Genomic DNA, 18256 nt, shown 5'->3' with positions numbered 1-18256 from the left:
GAAAAGGTGACCTTGGATCCGAAGTGAAATCATTCGGTCGTTTTTGGGTTGTACCCTAGCAATGCTTTGCTCATTCTTCTGTTTACTATGAGAGCGACCCCATTCCTTCTCCTGGATTCGTACCGACAATAAAATACATAATGGTCGCCGGAAGTAAATTCTCATTGCGGTCCACTTGAGCTCGCTGATACCCAAGACATCAATGTTTAATCTGTCCATTTCTCGATTGACGACATCCAGTTTACCTTGCGTCATAGATCTTACATTCCATGTTGCTATGTGATATATCTCCTTGCAACACCGGACTTTCCGGTCGCTTCCCGACACATCCACAACTGAACGTCCTTTTGGCTTTAGCCCAGCCGCTTCATTCGTCCTGGAGCTACTAGGAATCGCCCTTTGTTCATCCCCAGTAACATGTGGGATGCCTTCCAACCTGGGGGGCTCATCTTCCGGCGCCCTATCATTAATGCTATTGTGAGTGGCCATAGGGTTTTCTTAGGAGGAAATACTGGAGTGGGTTGCCATTACCTTCTCCAGTGAATCCCATTTTGTCAGAACTCTCTGCCGTGACCTGTCTATCTTGGGTGGCCCTACACAGCAGAGCTCACGACTCCATCGAGTTTCGCAAGCCCCTACTCCGCCACGACAAGGCAGTGATGCATAGCAAGAACAAAATATTAGCACCTTTTCGATAACAGGCTGCCTTGGGGGTATGTTCCCCTTTACCGTCGTCAGAACTGCACATAGTTACGCATGCGTAAGTGTGAAAGTTAAAGTGGGCAGAGGTTCTGATGTAAGATCAAGGTACTGAGTGAGACTGACACAATGATCGTTGCCGTTCTAAACGGTCTTCGGCATCAAGTCATTGTCACTGCATCTAGCAGTTTTAGGAAGTGAACTATTCAACACAAAGAATTTTATCACGCAAAGCTCTAACTGTGTACGTTATTGAAGTTGCTTGTCTTGCAAATAAGTGGCTTGTGCAGCCACGTTTTCACCGTCTCGCGAGCCCTCCGTTATATTACAAAATAATGTTCTCACTGAGCACAACTGAGGCAGACACCGTTTAAGGGAGCAGATTTTAAGCAACGAACTAATTGAGAAAAATTTTCGGAATTTTAGCAGGGAAGCCAAAACATTAGATGTGTGGAAACATTTAAAAAATAAACGTAGCCTCCTTATTAACAAAAAATTGTGTTATTTGTTGGTTATTACCCAAACAGACTCCACTGAGCACGCTAACGGAAACATTATATAGTGTGTAGTGAAGAGCACGTAAGACTTAACACGAGGATAAGGCTGACCACAGATGGCTCTGAGTGGGGATGATTAAAAGCGGACGTTCTGTCATGGCGGTTGCCAGCGCGCTAAAAATGATTGCCAACAATCCTTTATGATCCTTCATTCACCCACACGTGTCGAGTGGAGCGGCCTGCGTGGAGAAGTCGGATGCACGGCGAAACTGCTAACGATTCGAGATGGGAATACAGAATGTAGATGAGTATGATAGAGTAGACTCCCCGCACCACTAAAGTAACGCGGGTGGGATAGGAATACAGTGTGAATTTTTGTTGTATGTGGTAGGCGCATTTCGATATGAAGAAAAGTTGAAATGATACGTATTGAATGATCCGTTGCCCTCGCTCAAAAATTTTTGAGCTCGCATGAGTAGAACCAGCGCAAGAGCGATTGAATACGACTTCAGAAGTTTTCCCTCTCAACTCGTGCGCCAGAGAACGCAGCAACGAAAACGAGACAAATAAAGATTACAGGCCGGAACCATGCTTCGCCCAGAAATTTTTCACCGGAGAGCTGATTGATTAGTTCCTGTTGGAACACCTGCTGCGACTGCTCCGCTCGCTTCATCTGGTCGTCTACTGCTGCTTCTTTTCGACGTGGACTCGACCTAAAGAAGCGGACGCGCAAAACAAAACGAGTAACTCTGGAGCCATCAATGGAAAGATACAGCAGCAGTAATAAGATAACTGGCTATGAGCTGATTTATCCAGACGTAACCACGCTGACAGCTTACGTTTGTTAAAACAGCCCAATGGCTGGCCCGCGGCCGCCTGCATGCCCGGCGGACTAGGTCACACCGGCGTTTCGCGGGGATTTACGCGCATCCTGCGATGTAAGCATTTGTCGAATTACAGCTCACTGTAGCCAAAACCAACTCTCTTATCTAAGGACGCTGGCCAAGACTATACTTGATGGCCATTTTCATTCAAGAAAGCTTTCGAAGGCTGCCGCAGACGGCGCGCTGATGGTCGGCTGACGTAGTTAATTTCGGTCGCCGTAGCCGAGACCACGGAGCGGCGCAACAGTGAAGCGTTGTTTAGTTTCATACGTAGTACACGGTCGTACCAGAAACGATAAGTGTGATCATAAGGAATGCCTGCTAAGGGCGTGGCAATGAGCAACAAGTTTCCGTGCTGTGACACGTTATTGCCCTGTTAGATAGAACATTGGCGACAGCTGTTGGCAGGCGACAGCAAAATGTTGTTACCGAAAAGTTCCTATTTCCTGAGTGTGACACTGCCTGGACCTGAACCATTTGCGCCGCGAAGGCATTGACTTCCCTCGCACGCGCCTCAGGTGATGACCCAGGGGTGGGAGTAGACGACTTTCGCTGCTACCGGAAGTGTGTCCATGACGTCCCGTCCGCCCCGGGCTGCAGGTGGCTGTAGCGGATGGCAGCCTGACACCGGTAACACTGATAACGTCAGTGGTTTCAGGAATAATTCCGAAGTTCCCCCCCACGCGCCACACAGTCTGCCCACGAATTTCAAAAAACGCTCGTTTTAAAACTTATTAATAAATCAATGACTTTGTTACAAGTTACCATACTTTGTGAAATTGCTCAAAACCACTCGTTTTTCACCTACAATAACCGCCAATCGGAGAGATGATGGAAACTTTTTACCTCGCCTCGTATGGTAATTGTGTAAGCACGCCATCGATATCGCTAGCAAAAAAAATTGATAGGGTATTTTCGGAGATCATAATGTTGGTTTGACTAGTGTTTGGTACTACCGGTTACACTTGAGTTATTTTTTTGCTTCGTTGGTGTGTCGCTGCTTTTAAGCAAACGCGCTTCTTCACAATAAGCCAGCTGTGAGACGGAGCGTGTCCATGTGCCTTGTTGTTCGTTGTGCCTCGTTATGTTTCTGCCCACGTATTTACATCATGAATCGGTTATTTACGCAATTTTATGAGTGGCCAATGTACCTCGGTAGATCGCAATTCTGTAAATGATGCTTTCGCCGCATGCTACATATTTTTTGTTTGTGTCCGATGTTGCATGCGCTATTTATTTCTAGAAGGAAACAACTTCATAAGAAAAAGTGAATTTAGTTTCCTCTTTTCAATAGCAACACAAAGGATGATACACACATTTAGGACTAAGAAACGAAACGGGCAACATTTCAGCTTTAGGCTTTCCAGGTGTATTTCGCCTTTCGGATAGATGTGTGTTCCTGATCGATCCTGTATTCATCGCCAAAATTCATCAAATAGCTCTGGCCTAAGGCTATTCTCAAGAAAGGACATTACGTCGCATGAACAAAATTTTGATTTTTACATCATGCTCAACGTATGCACGGCCCTTAAGTGCTCTCCAACGGTCTTTCCAGACTACTTTTCGTTCCTTTTGGCATGACCCAATATGCGCTCCTCTCCTAGCGGAAGTAAGACTGCAAATGCTGGAAGTCGAACAGGGCTACTGCACCAAACGTGCGCTTCCCAACCCGGCGCCATTCAATATACGCTTTGCGACCACTTCTCCTTTTCTCGCTAAGGCGCCACTGTCCCTGAGCGCCAGTCTGGCTTCTCTACTACTAAGCATCTCCATATTGCGTAGCTATCTGAGATGTCAAAGTGGCGCATAGTGAATATTTGGCTTTTGGGATTTCACCGTCCACTATGCGTTCTACAAGGATAGCATAATATTGGCACTGCTACTTCGCATTGTCATACTAGATGCATTAGTATGTGGAGGCTGGCAGTCAAATTATCTCAAATTCAATCAACAAGCAACACCTGAACTTTACTCGATAATATTGACTTTCTTATTACTGCGTTCATGCTGCCATCAGCATTATAAGCTCCTGATTGCTTTTGCTCGACGATATTGGGAGCAACACGTTCATGTCCACTGAGAGATTCGGACTTTTTATGCAGAAAAGCCGGCTGTGCACACCCTTCCAGGCCAATATTCGAAATTTATTCTTTTCAAGCACAGCTCATAAAGGTGTCTGGAATTTCTTTTCTTTTCGAATCGGTTATGCAGCTTCAGTTGTCCTGATCGGTTATGTTTTTATAGCTCTAGTTATAGCGTTCGAAGAGTGAGTAGAAGCTTCGTCGCTACGAATGTCGACAATATCCTGGTTGACCATGTGGTGGAAAATCAACTAAGAAAGACCTCACAGACAGAGCTAAGGATTTTCTTTCCCGCTTCAAGCCTTTTGAAAAAATAACCAACCCCATTTCGATATATTCAATCGCGTGTGCTTGCCAACTCCAACTCTCTTTTAGATATTTTACACACTACAAAAAAGAGTTGTACATAAATAAGCAACAATGATCCGTTGTTCTTCAAAGTATTCCTTAGTTACAATTTGATGACCTTCTAAGTAATAATCATAACCACTGTTTTTTTCTGACTCCAGTAAATCCACTGCCACGAAATGAAGTCATAAACTTGACCGGAATGAATTTTCACACGAAGCTACTTACTGTAGCTAGAACTCTAAGGCATTGGGAGCTTTGAGCACGTGGGGAAGCTTTGCAAACTGATATACGTCTTACGGATGCTGTGTTGTGGAAGCCTATAAGCAAGATATTTAAATTCAAAAAGTCGCGTCTTGTGCTGCAGAATTCGTAAGGAAATGTGAAGGGGCAACACATCCGCACTGCCATCTCCTGGATGGAAAGGATGACAGTAGAGCCCGTAATGCTGGCCCTCTCTTCTCTACTCTCCTACTGATTTTATTCCTTTTCCGCATGTAACGAACTGGGCGTCCCCAGAATAACCTCCCTGTCATATTTTCTTCTGCGTATATCTCTTTTTGCTTTGCGATTTCATTTTATTTGACGATATGTCGCAGCCGTGTGCAGTATATATCATCACAACTCAATCTCTTTGCCGTCTCATCATTTTTTTTTAACCCACTATGCATTTTTATCGGTTTTACTTTTAGCTAGCTTTCTTAAACACCTTGAGGAGTTCTTCAGCAATTTACGGAGAGCACTTCACTAGAACTCTGTTGAAACTATATTTGTTATCACGTCTCGTTCCAGTCTCTTGCACCCACCTGCAAACTCATACCAACAATGACCATGCTTGATGATCAAATTCACCAGATACCTCGTGCTGCACTTTTCCTTGCTACTGCAGCTGCTTTTTTGTTTCTGTTTCGTTTTTGAGATCAGGAGGGCGCAGGCTCCGCGTTTACGCAAAGCTACCACCAAGCATTCCTTGCCCTGTTAGCAATTTGTCTCCCCTCCCCTGCTTCTCATCTCCTTAAACCAAAAATGGATATCAATCCCGCCAGTAGTGACCAGCCCGTCCATGCGAAGACAAGCACTGGTTTGCAGACCGAAGATTCCCTTGAGCCCTTGTGCGGTTTCCTTTCACTTTGAGCCGTCAACCTATTTACTTTGCTGTATCAAATAGTGTGACAGTTGGTCTGCCCGTCTTCGCTAATAGATACACCCTGCCATTCAGCACGACCATTTTGCCTGACATCTATATCTAATACAAAAAAATGCGGCAGAGCTGTAAAAATTCTAAGCAAGAGACCAAGAGAAAAACTAACAAAAAGATACCTTGTCAAAGCTTCCCTTCGTATGCTGAAACGTTTTACTGCGTTTGGTGGTTCCACGTTCACACAGACTTTCTGCATTCCTTTCTTAGTTCTTTATCTATGAAACACGGATGATTCGATGGCACAACATTAAAGCGTGAGGCGTGGATTTTTCAGGTTTGCTGAACTGTTCTCGGATGAGAAACACAAGCATTAAGGAATGCCATACTCTATCCATGCACTTACAAGCACCGCTGAGCAATGCAAGTAACATAAGGGCAGCATAAGCATAGGGCTAGACGCGCAGTTTGGGGACAATGTAGGAGTTCATTTCTTTCAGACTGAGGCAAACGAGAAGGAACTCTGCGGGCGCTAGACTACGAGGAAATTTTGGGTACACCCACGCGAGCAATCTAACTCAGCAAAGTTCGCCATGTTACTCTGTCAATAATGCAGAGACATGAGCAACTCATTTTTGCTTCTACTGCTTCTCAAACAGAGAATGTCAGTCCAAGCGAAGTAGCCTTCGACATTATCCTTAATAGTGCCATGTCCATGTGCACAGGCTTGTGCATGTTGATAAAGACTACCGATGTAGGCATCGTCAAACACAACACTCTTCGTCAACATATATATAGGCGCATAGGCCAGGAGAAGAAATGGCCGATCGCATCAGCCAACGGCCCACCTTGTCAGACGACACAGAATTCGCATTAGCGATGCTGAACACATCCGGAGAAGAAAACTTTGCATGCATCGCCGGGCCATATATTCATCACGACTGAGCTATGGGAAGGAGTCATTCGGGAAAGAAATGAGATTGCCTGCTCCGTCCACGCGTCAACGTCGGCCCTTCTCTTCGTAAGGCTTGGCGGAGTCGAGACTCATATAACGATTAGTACTTCTCTCCGAAGATCCTAAGTGCCACATGCCAAAATGTTGGAAATGGTAAAGAATGTTGCTAGCGAGCGTTTGACGGAATATGCTGTGCCGACGTTCTAAATGACATTTGGTTTCGGCATGACGCCTAAGTGTAAAGAAGGAACAGCAATTTCCTTGAAACAATCAGCGGCTTAATGTAGTAATTATCTTAGTGACTGCAAATGAAACAGTAAAAAGCGTTTTTATAGAGAAACTCGGTAGGTGTAAAATCATATTCTAGCCGGCAAGCCGGGGCCTTAGAGACGCGGGCCTACAATAAAAAAGTCGAAGTAAGTATATCATGTTATTTCACTTGCTAGAGTTTCTCACGTGCGACTTCAACCTAGGGGCTTCGCAATGTTTCGAAATATACTGAATATTCAAGCAGCCTTACATTAAAGAAAATCGCTTAAAAACAGCAAAACATCGCCAAATATCTCAATTTGACAGCGACGCCGCTATTAATAAGCAAAGGAGAACTTTGTTTTTTTAATTCAGGGCAAGTTCAACTCGAGTAAAATGTTACATATAACATTACATGAACTATAGAATTTATTGTTATTGGGTGCTTTACTTTTGAGTAAGCTGCCAGTCTATAGTCCTATTAAGATTCGTAACCAATGCAGGCCGCTGAGGTAAAGTAGACATTCCACGAAAGTCGAAAAAGCATAACTCTGATAGTCGTTTTTGTAACCTCCCAGGAGCAAGCCAGCACCAGTGTAGAAAATCCACGAACAGGCGAAGATGCTGTCTTGCAATCTTTGGCAGATTAGACGTTGTTAAAGGGAGATGGCATAGCTTTGTGATAACGCTAGTGACTAGAGGCGGCTTTGAGAAGCCCCGCAAAATAATGTTTACAGAATATTTATTGAATATATATAGGGTAAATTCCCGCCCACATAACATACACGTAATCGTCACTAACAAAACGATAGTGTATTTTCATAAAAACCCATCCACGAGTTCAAGAAATTATTCACGTCTTGAACAACAGGAAGACGTTGGAAGGCAAATTTCTAGCGCTTGTGCTTCCGAGCTCTTCTATTAGATTACGCTATTGTGTCTAATGGATAATGTGAAAACCACTTTCGTCTTGTTGCTTCTGCTTTTCGCAGCGGCTACACCACTGAACTGCACTATTAGCAATAAGTCCTGCTTATTTAAATAAAGCATTAGTGCCATTATTTGAACGTTGGACAAAGTAATAGCTACGGCAGTAAATTAAGCCCGCAAACTACCCCACCCCTTCTTCCAGTCCCACGTGAAACGAGAATGGATTTTGCGACAGTAGATGTCCTCATGCAAGTTGCCAGTGTAGAAAGAGAGGGTAAGCGGTAGAGAGTGCAAGTACCCCGTTAACGACCGATCCTACATGGCTAGCATGCTATAAACGAAGGTTGAAATGTGTGTATTGCAGCAAATACACAGGACGGAAATTCAATAGTGACCAATAAGTCGAGCGGACATATGACGGTTGTTAGGAATTTGGCAGTTCCTGAAATTGAAATCTTTACAGACGGACAAATGCAAGCAAACGTAAAGAAAAATTATAAACACAGAATAGTATTAAATAAAACAGCATCAAATGAAAAACAGAACTCTGCATCAGTATTCCCCTCATCCTACCATTTCAGCGCTTGATGAATATTTGTTCGTCATTCATTTCGCTAGGGGCATCACAGTTGGATGGATGGATGGATGGAATATAGGAGCGTCCCCTTTGAAACGGGGTGGTAGCAGTGGCTATCATGCTCATTTTTCGCCCTATATCTTAATTAATATTTTAGATGGGTAACTATACCATCATTCATTTATTAAATTTTTGTTTCTACATTACTAACATTACGTCACTTCTGTGCTTTTAAGCCATCAATCTTCCAGTCGTTTTTTGCTAGCTTCCACCACCAGTTTATTCACCCGGCCACTGGCATCTCTAAACCCCAGAGTTTCAGGAACAGTGACTGCGCCTGCATCAACTTCCGGATGGATACCATTACATTCCAGCATAATATGGTCAATTGTTTCACTGAAGTTACCACATGCAGCACATGCGTCATCTTCATTGTTAGATTTCTTTTTGTAGCTGCGTGTTCTACGGCGCCCTGATCTAGCTTGGTCTAGCTTTGTTGGCAGTTCGACAACGACCTCTATCGGCCACAGAAGTCTGAATGCACGAAATCGCCGATGGCTGTAAAATATAGATTCAAAACAAGCGGCATGGGACATTCGATGGATTTATTTTACGCGTTCATGATTTTGTCATTTCCTGATATCTTGTCTAACAGCACCGATCAAGTGACTGTAAATTTAAGAAAAAGAAACTGGTCGTGAGTATAAGTATACATTTCCCGCAAGGATATAATATTTGAAGCGCTTCGGCCAAGCAATAAATTCAAATTCAGATGAAGTATCTTAAATGAAAATTTCAGTGACTTCAATCACAATATGAACTTTCCACAAATAGAAAAACTGAGAAATTGTTGGTGTTCTGTCTTTGGCAAAATGCACGGTTATCCTACCCAAATAGCACATTATTGACAAAATTTCGACATTACGTGCTGGAGGCAGTATGAATCAATCCTGCTGTGTAAATTTTGTAGTGCTGCCAACCATAAAGTTTTAGAAAACTACAAAAGCGGCGAAGCGTTGAAATACGCGAGAAAAATTGCTGCTATTTGAAGGACAGCTTCGATGACAAAATTATAGAACCATTTTAATAAAGAACGTGTTGGGCAAACGTTGACAAGGATAAAGAAAAACTTCGAGACAGAAAAAGGAGATGGTTGACCCCCATAAAATGGAACGAAAAGATGCTCCGACAAGAAGCAAAAGGAGACTGCTCGCTTTAGCGAGGCCCGGAGGGGGGAAGCGATCGATCGATATATTTTCGCGGCCGCCTCATTTCCGCACGCCACGCGCGATCCGACCCTAGGCGCCACTCGGAGACAAGTTGACGGCGAAGAGGGGGCAGGTGGCGCGCCCCGTTGAACAAAGGAAGCGTTGGACAGACGGCTTATTCCTTTATCAATTTGCTCTCTTCCATTCGCATCCCCCAAGTCGCAGCACGCTTCAGAGTAAAGAACGAAAGGACAATGAAATACTCCCGCCACGTAGCAGTAAGCGGCAAGGTTGAAGTTAGAACCAACTTAGGAGCCACGCGCAGAACATTGTGGCATAACATTTTTTTATTCATTCAACAGGCGAGCCAAATTTTCCACTGTTTCAAATAGGCATATTTACCATCACCTAAACCATCGTTTCAATTTTAAACCCCTTATACCGTTGCGTTTTGCTTTCTACTCATTAATTTTCTGCAACGACCATTTCATGTCCCTTAAAAGCTCGCCAAAGCGACAAACGTCTAGGTACCACTTCGATACTGCCTTCCAGGTACCACTTCTTTGCTGTGCTCTTAGCATACCAAGCAAGACGAATTTTGTAAGATAAGACTTTTAAGGGCACAAAAGCATTCATCGCCACTACAATAAAATAGCCGCTGGATCATGAATAGGCCTAATGCAATTATAACGAATGCTGTCTGGGGTCTCCACATCGCCACGTCTTCTTTTCCGGCATTGGGCGGGTGCTGAGGAGCGGTGGAACTCCTCCCCCCCCCCCCCCCCCCCCTCGGCCTGGCACCCCCGGCTCCGTGATGCTCCGTAAAACACGCAGTGCCCCTCGCGGGCCAAACGTTGTTTCGAATGACCTCAGAGCCTGTAAAGGTGTTCACCCTTCGGCTTCGGCCGAATGCGGTTCGCTTTGCGAGCAAAACACACTCTCGATGCCCTCATACGCCCTTAGCGCAATGGCATCTCCTCAGTGAGGAAAAGCCCCTCTCCGCATCCTGTGCAAGAATCCCCCCAGCGCCCCCAGCGATGACACGACCCCTCTCGTGACATTACGTCCTATGTAGGCGCAATCGAAGCAGAAGCACTAGGTCTGGGCCGACTCTTGATCTCGGCAGGTGACAGGCAGGTGGTGCCTGGCGGCGACCTTTCCCACCCAGTCGACCTGCCATTTTTGGCTAGCCGGGTCCGAGCTGGAGACCGCGATCTCCCATCCCTTGTGGTCCGTTAGGCCCCATTGGGCAAGAGGTTGAAATTCTCTAGAGATAAACATGATGTGCTCGAATGTTGCCCTCGGTGCCCCGCAACGGGAGCATTCAGGTTTGTATTGAGTTGGCTGGAATAGGGCAAGTAGTGCTGGTGAGAGGAATGTGCGAGCCTGGAGTTGTCTCCATGCATGTAACCTGTTCTAAATTAGTGAGTGATGAGGTGGAGGATAGCACATTTTTTGGGCACGGTAGTGGAGCGTAATCTCGTTGTATCTGAGCAGTCTGCCCTTGGCACTGCCTGGGTCCATGGTACCTGCTGCTTGGTTGACGTGTGCTCGAGAAGCAGCGTGGACAGCCTCGTTACCGCACTCTAAAAAAAAAGGTGTGATCTTAGTCTTTTTGGGGGGTAAACTGCTTGTCGCTGAGCTAACACCTTTTTGGAGTAAGGGTACGCTGTGTCTTGGAAGACTAAGTATTTATACCATTGCATGTAGTGTAACATTACGCTTCTGGTAGCATAAACTTGCACCTTCACAAGCAGTGTAACTGTATTCTACCTAGGCATAACGTTGCACCTTTCATAAAGGCCTATGTTTTAGTCTGTCGATGGCATAAGCATACCCTTGCATCAAAGGTGCAAGTTCGCACCTTGACAACGTAAACTTATCCTGTATGTACAGGTGCAAAGTTACCATTTTAGAGTATAAATTTATATTACGACAAAGAGCGCAAAGTTGTGCACCTTTATGGTGCAAGCTTATACCACCAGGAGAAGGATAACGTTACCCTCCAAGCAGTTTAAAGTAATGCCATATTACATAGGGTATCTAAGCATCACCTTGTGGTATATATATGCTATCCACACAAGAGTACTATTACCAATCTGCATCGTAAACTTGGTCACTGGAAGCAGGAATAAAGCTAACCAATACATTTCAAGATTTTTATGGAAGGAAAGATTATGTTGAAACATTGCAATATCTTTGTGTCGTCTGGAGTGTGACAGTGAGCAATGTTTCAGGTGAGGTAGGCTGTGTCATGTTGTGTTCAAGCCGTAAGTTATGTTGCAGAGTGAACAAAAAGAATTTACAGAACAATCGGTTAAGATAACATACCATGGTGTTTATTTCACCTCATTATACACCGAAGTTGCAGCAAGGGACTGGATAATCTTCTCCGCACAGTCAGGGCAGGGATGTACCACGTATTTGACCTGCATAGAAAAGAGAACTTGTAATCGGTTACTCACGAAGAAAGTCTCACAAAACATGCTTATGGAGTAATTAATTCACATATAAAAATAACACTGCACAAAGGGCAAGTAAAAAGGAAGACAGATGGAAATAGTGCACCAGTACAGGCTTCCAAGTGTTTATATAATGAGAATTGTGAACTCACACAATATATAGATCAATGAAAATTCTCCAAATCTGAGCTTTACCCGTGCCACTAGCACACACGTAGACAACTAGCACATTGCAATCTCAGAAAAAATTGACAATATGCTCAATAAGACACAATATACAATGAGACATATTCTTGTTAGGAGCAGGGTCAAGCCATAGGCATCACTGATGTTGGACTACCCAGAGGGTCATTTAAAGAAATATGAATGAAAACATATTGATAAAATAGAAGCTAGCCTAATAAAGGCTAAAGATGTGATTTAAAAAACGCCTCCCTCTACTCGTTCATATGTGCAGTTCTCCTTTTTTTATCATTAGCTTTTTATGTTAAGCTTTGTTTTATCACCTTCACTTTCACCTTTGTTGTTTGCTGGTTTCCACTCCAACACCCAAACATTATAGTTTGCTTTCACACCTGACCATACCAGTGGTCTTGTTTCTAGTCACTATGGTCTCACCCTCCTAGAAAACACTGTCTCTGGTCCTTCATGACATTATCTTATGTTGCCTATAGTGTTAATGTTTTCCTGAGACTACACTGTCTTTAGTCATCTGATCATCCATCACAAGTGACAACTGCAAATCTCTTCTTTTTTTTTTCTTTTTTTTTTTTTTTTGGGGGGGGGGGATGGGAGGAGGTTCTTTTGTTCTTGCATTCGTTGTCATTTCTCATGAATATAACGAATGAAGCTTGTTCCTGCAGAGCTTGCTCCTGCAGGGTATGTCTAAGGCCATTCTATTGTTTCTGCCTTTAGTGCAGTTTACATTCCTGGAAAAAGGCATGAATATACCACAGAGGCTATACCTTATAAAATGCGGGATACCACTTCTGAAAGATGGAACATTTCATGCTAAAAGAGCAATGATAGCAAGACACATCCAAAGCACCTTCTGCACATGTGCATTACTGCAGTGATGTCACAGATGCAGAATTATGTAAAGCATGGCAATAAAATGCAACTTTTACATAAGTTCATTGCTAGTTTCACACCACACATCAGCTTATGCCGATGCCAAAAACTTCTCGAGACTGCCGTTTCACTTCAAAACTACATTATCTTGCTCAGGAGGCAAAAAACAATACACTTCAATACCCCTATAATTCCTTGAACAAACCACAAAGCTTGAGATTCTATGTATTGCTGCTTCATGTAATGCTCGCAGCACATGCAGCAGGAATAAAACTTCTCATAAACTGCAATTTGCGAGAACTGTCAACTGCTTATCTCTTTAGATGCCTAACTAATGAAATTGTAAATGCTGACCAATATTATACAAGAATTATTATTAAAAAGTGTTTACAACAAATTTCTCGAAGATTATGTTCTTTACCTTTACAGATTGCAAATCATAAACTATGAAGAGACACCCGTGCAGTCACTGCCGGTGGGTTGTGCAGCAATGTGGACTTTGGGTACCTGGTACAGCTTCAGTATTAGACTTAATTATCTATTCTTTTTGTTTATAAGAGGCAATATGAAAACTGCAAAATTGAAGGCTATTAATGAGTGAGCCTAGGCCTAAAACCCTCCTAATCATCTATGTGGTCAACATAATGAGCATCAAAAATATTCCTTTAAAAGCTTTGTAAGTTGGTTTTTCCACATTACATAACTAAAAAAGGGTGTTGCTGACATTTCTTATTCAGATAATATAGACATATTTTGTGTTTTTGATGATGCAGAAGAAGCTAACATGATTCTGGCAACAATATCAAGTGCAGCAACATTTTTTACATGCAATGTGGGAAAGCAAGACAATAGTTTTCAAATATGCCTTTCCTTGTTCAATATTCTGAACTACATTGCTCTTTCAGAAAATTTAAGAACTGGGCTCACCTATAATATTGGGGACCCTCATTTCTGGTATATAATACTGTCCCCTAAAATTAAAATGCAAAAGTTAAGTCAATTTTGGTTGATTAGCCATTCAACCATTATCCTCTACCACAGACATGTCCACTGTGCTGCACAATCCAGTTCTAATTGTACTGCAAATTTCATTTCATTCATTCTCCCTTTATAGGCCCATAGACATGACGTAAGGGGTGGGGGCATATATATATATATATATATATATATATATATATATATATATATATATATATATATATATTTGTTAAATGGTAGTGGTGGAACACAAGGAAAATACGCTGAGTACAAATGGCACAAAACAATATAAAGAACACAAAAGAAACAATAAAGCTGAAAGTGCTAAAATACCGTCCATTACATATCACCTGCAGTACTTCATTTTTAGTTTCATTCTATTGTGGACATACCTAGCAACATAAGAGCATGTGAGTTGTTGAAAATTACACCCATCAGAGAACATAACCTTACTGCTGAGAACCAAGTGCAAACAATTTAAATATTAGGTTTTGAAGAAAAAAAGAAAAGAGGCATACATTAACAGCTCACTCAATAAAAAGAAGTCAACATGTTCAGATCGATTACATACTGAAAAAATTCCTCCCTTGCTAACTTGCTCAATAGCACTGAATGGTTCCAAAATCAATGTAATGCCAGGGCTATTGCTCCTCAGCATAGAAAAATATGCTCTTTGATAGACATAAAGCAACAATGAACAGACCACAATGCCACAGCTATGTCGAAAAATACATACCACACAAATCTTGCCGTAAGTAGTCGTCCAGCGCTGAAGAAAGCAGGTTGATCTTTAGAAGCAGGAGTAACAGCACTTCTACACCGTATTCCTCCTACTGGCAGGTACGCTGCAGCAAAGGTATCATTCATAACATTAGCATGATACTCGTAACTAGTACATACATAACCATAGTACAAAAAATAATGGCACCACACATGCCAAAACAATGACTCAAATATTTTGACAATGAGCTTAAAAGCTACAACTCCTGTTCCTAGATATATCTGTAACAATATCTGCCCCCTCTTTACAGTCGAAATAACTGCTTAAGTAAACTAGAATAGCAGATTTATGACAAACTGCTAGCACAATGACAATACACATTAACTTCAATGAGGGAATGTCTCAGTACCAGTGAATTGTAGTAATGAGTATAACACAATGTCTGACAACAGAAACTACAGAAGGAAAAGAATGTGTTGTTATTGGTCAGGCATAGCCTCCTTTCTATGGGTCAGGAGGCTGAAAAGTTCAGAATGGAAATAGCTGAGTAGAAACTATAGCAAATCCCCAAATGAAAAATATTAGTGATATAAAAATTTTCCTTAGCTCGCTAACGAAAATTAGCACATTTAATCAAATTAGCTGTTTGGGCCAGTTGGTTCATACTTACACCCTAAAAGACCAGCGAAAAAGAAGAAAACAGGTACAAAGGAACACAAAACGTATTTCAGTGCCCGTCCTGTCATTTTTTGTTCCTTTGTCCCCGTAATTTTTTTTTTTGCGCTGGTCTTTTTATGTACCGATTACAAAAAGAAAGTCAGTCTTAAAGCAGAGAAGGGGTGACACATGGTTTGCTTCCATGCTGAAGACATCTGATCACCAGCTAACCCAGATTTTTCACTTGTTAAGTGATTTGATCGAGTCCAATATTTATTATCAGTTCTTAACATAAGTGATCAGCAAGTTAAATAACACCATTTGCTCGCACACGCCCTCAAACACAATGAAACTCAATTGATAAGTCACTGTCTCGGCGTGCGCCATATTGCACGGCATGAGCGAAAATGGCAACACGCAAGGAGACACACACATGGCACGCGACATAAATATTTTCCGACGAGAATCCCAAGCAGTATACATTGAGGCAGATGTCAGTGATCAGCAATATGTGCCACAAAAGTGCGCGTGTCAATTTAAACGCCCCTTTCTGTACGGAAACAATGCTTTGGACTTACCAGCACGGATAGCAGAGACCAGTTTCAAATTCTTTGAAGAAACGACAGTCTACGTTCTTGCGCAGACGAGACGAAGGACTTGAGCCTGCAGCGAAAGAAAAAAAAAAGCGCGAGAAATGTCTTTCCTGCACATTGCGTCACTGCGACAGTATACATGTACACGAATCGGCTCGGTCCCACCTCTGGTGTCGACGCCATCAGCTCAAAACTGCGGGGTTAAATCGGCGTTCTGAAAGCGTGACTTTAGGATATCAAGCGCGCTGCCTTCGAACGTACAGGTTGCTGGCAAAAGAACCGTAAACTTAACCCATCACCCTGCATGCTCTCCCGCATTTATGGCAACGTTCCCGTAAAGCAGCAACAACAGACGATCAAAATCGATTGTAGGCAGCGAGCAAAAATAATGCGGCATGCAAACACGTCAATGCGTATCACCGGGACTGCATTAGCGCTCGTCGACGCATACTTTCAACCGCGGGATATGCTTGTGAGCGTCGTAGACGACTAAAAATGCACCATTAACATCCCGCAAAAAGGTCGTGACGATCTGAAAATTTTGGGATGCGCCGCTCCTCCAGTCTGAACTGAGGGAGTGGTATGCTCAGGTTGGGATCCAAGACGTCGTGCTCAGAGGCCGTTTCACAGACAAACAAGCAGCGTCGCGGACGTAAGAAATAACAAAACATGTTCAGGCCAAGTTAAATAGCAGAGAAAAACACGTAAAACGAAATGTAAAACGTCACTTACATGCGCGGCTGAAATTTGGCGCCAAGGATCCGTTGGAACACCACCACCGCGACGACCAGCCATCCGCCGTTTCATTCCGAAGTTCACACTTTCACGAAGTCGTTTCATAGTGAGGCATCGATGAGCGCACTAGATGAAATAATCGCTGAGAGCAACCGAACTTTTCTAAAAACACAGATGAGTACCAACGACAAAGAGCACGAACGCTGACTCGTGCGGCAGTCGCCGTCGTCGTCTTCTCGGACTCGCAGAGTCACAGGGAACGCAGGCAGGCTCAAGCAACTAACTACGAACACGTGACGCTGCGTTGAGAATAAAAGCAACAAAACTAAAAAGCAACTGCTTCGCTTCTCGCCTCACCACCACTCCCCCCTCACCTCCCCTTTCTCCCTGTTTTGCAGCGTACACACTTGTCTGTCCGCCCTTGGGGAGGGGAGGTGAAGGGGGGAGGCACCGCTTTTTGTAAGAAGATAAGATGCTCCCAACTTTCGACGATTCCCCACCTCCTCCGGGGAAAAGCGAGGGGTCCTTTTGTGGTAGCTCTTGAAAGGACATCGGACGGGAAGTCGAAACACAGCCGCACCCAGCTTGAAACCGGTTACCATCATAAAAAAAAAAGAAGAAACAAGCGGCAATTTTTTTTTTGCTTGAGCTGCAGGGGCGAAGTGGTGTAAAGTCATGCGAGAGAGACTAACGTCTTCCGTGCGGGTGATTGCGCAGGGTATATTTAAGCCATGCGGTTTCAGATAGCATAAATCCCGAAGTTACCCTCCTTTTACACTCTTTTTTTTTAGAGTGCGGGGTTACCCGAATGGGCAGAGGCCCACATTAATTGTATGGGTCGGGGCGGTTGTGAGCTAGAGATCAGGATGCGGTGGGCCACTGTGTGTAGCTGTCCCCGGGCAAAATTCTGCAAAGCGGTTTTCGAGTCAGTAAAGATGAGTGTGGCAGTAGAGGCTGCAACTGCAAGTGCCACAACGGCCTCCTCCGCTTCCTCGGAGGTGCGAGCTCTGACTGAGCTAGAGTTGATTTGGTCAAAGCAGCTTGAGAGAACCGAGATGGCATACGCCTGTTCGTTGCGGTAATCAGCCGCATCTACGTTAGCCGCGTCCGTGTCCCCTGCACGCGCTTGTGCAATGCCTTTGCTCTAGCTTCCCTTCCAGCTTGGTGGTGGATAGGGTGCATGTTTTTCGCAAAGGGTGGAAACTGAGATTCTCCATAATCGATGCCGGTATGCGGTCAGTATTCTCGGGAGGAGTTCCAATCGGCCTCATTTGGAGGGAGGAGAGAATGTATCTGCCAGTGGGTGTGATGGAGAGAAATAATAAGTGCTACTCGGTGCGCCTCCACCAGTTCGCTGAGGGTGTTACGCACTACCATGTTTAAGAGACGCAGTGTGGGCGTGCTCAAGGGTAGTCCTAGGACGGTCTTTAAACTTGGCGGATTAGTGAGTCTACTTTCTCTATTTCTCTTTTC

The 18256-nt window shown here is 43.7% G+C and overlaps 1 long non-coding RNA gene across 1 annotated transcript; it reads right to left on the bottom strand.

Annotated features, from left to right (window-relative positions):
* Positions 1-11883: 11883 nt before the first annotated feature.
* On the bottom strand, positions 11884-17185 carry LOC146186640 (uncharacterized). The gene is made up of 4 exons (XR_014707867.1): positions 16781-17185; positions 16034-16118; positions 14814-14922; positions 11884-11995 (listed from the first exon to the last, which is right to left on the bottom strand). It is a non-coding gene; the product is annotated as an uncharacterized LOC146186640 (long non-coding RNA).
* Positions 17186-18256: the final 1071 nt, after the last annotated feature.

The sequence above is a fragment of the Amblyomma maculatum genome, chromosome 6 (assembly GCF_055883805.1).
Source record: "Amblyomma maculatum isolate TAMU_Amacu chromosome 6, ASM5588380v1, whole genome shotgun sequence".
Lineage (NCBI taxonomy): Eukaryota > Metazoa > Arthropoda > Arachnida > Ixodida > Ixodidae > Amblyomma > Amblyomma maculatum.
Note: the sequence above shows the minus strand (reverse complement) of the source record. Positions and strands in the feature narration are given on the sequence as shown.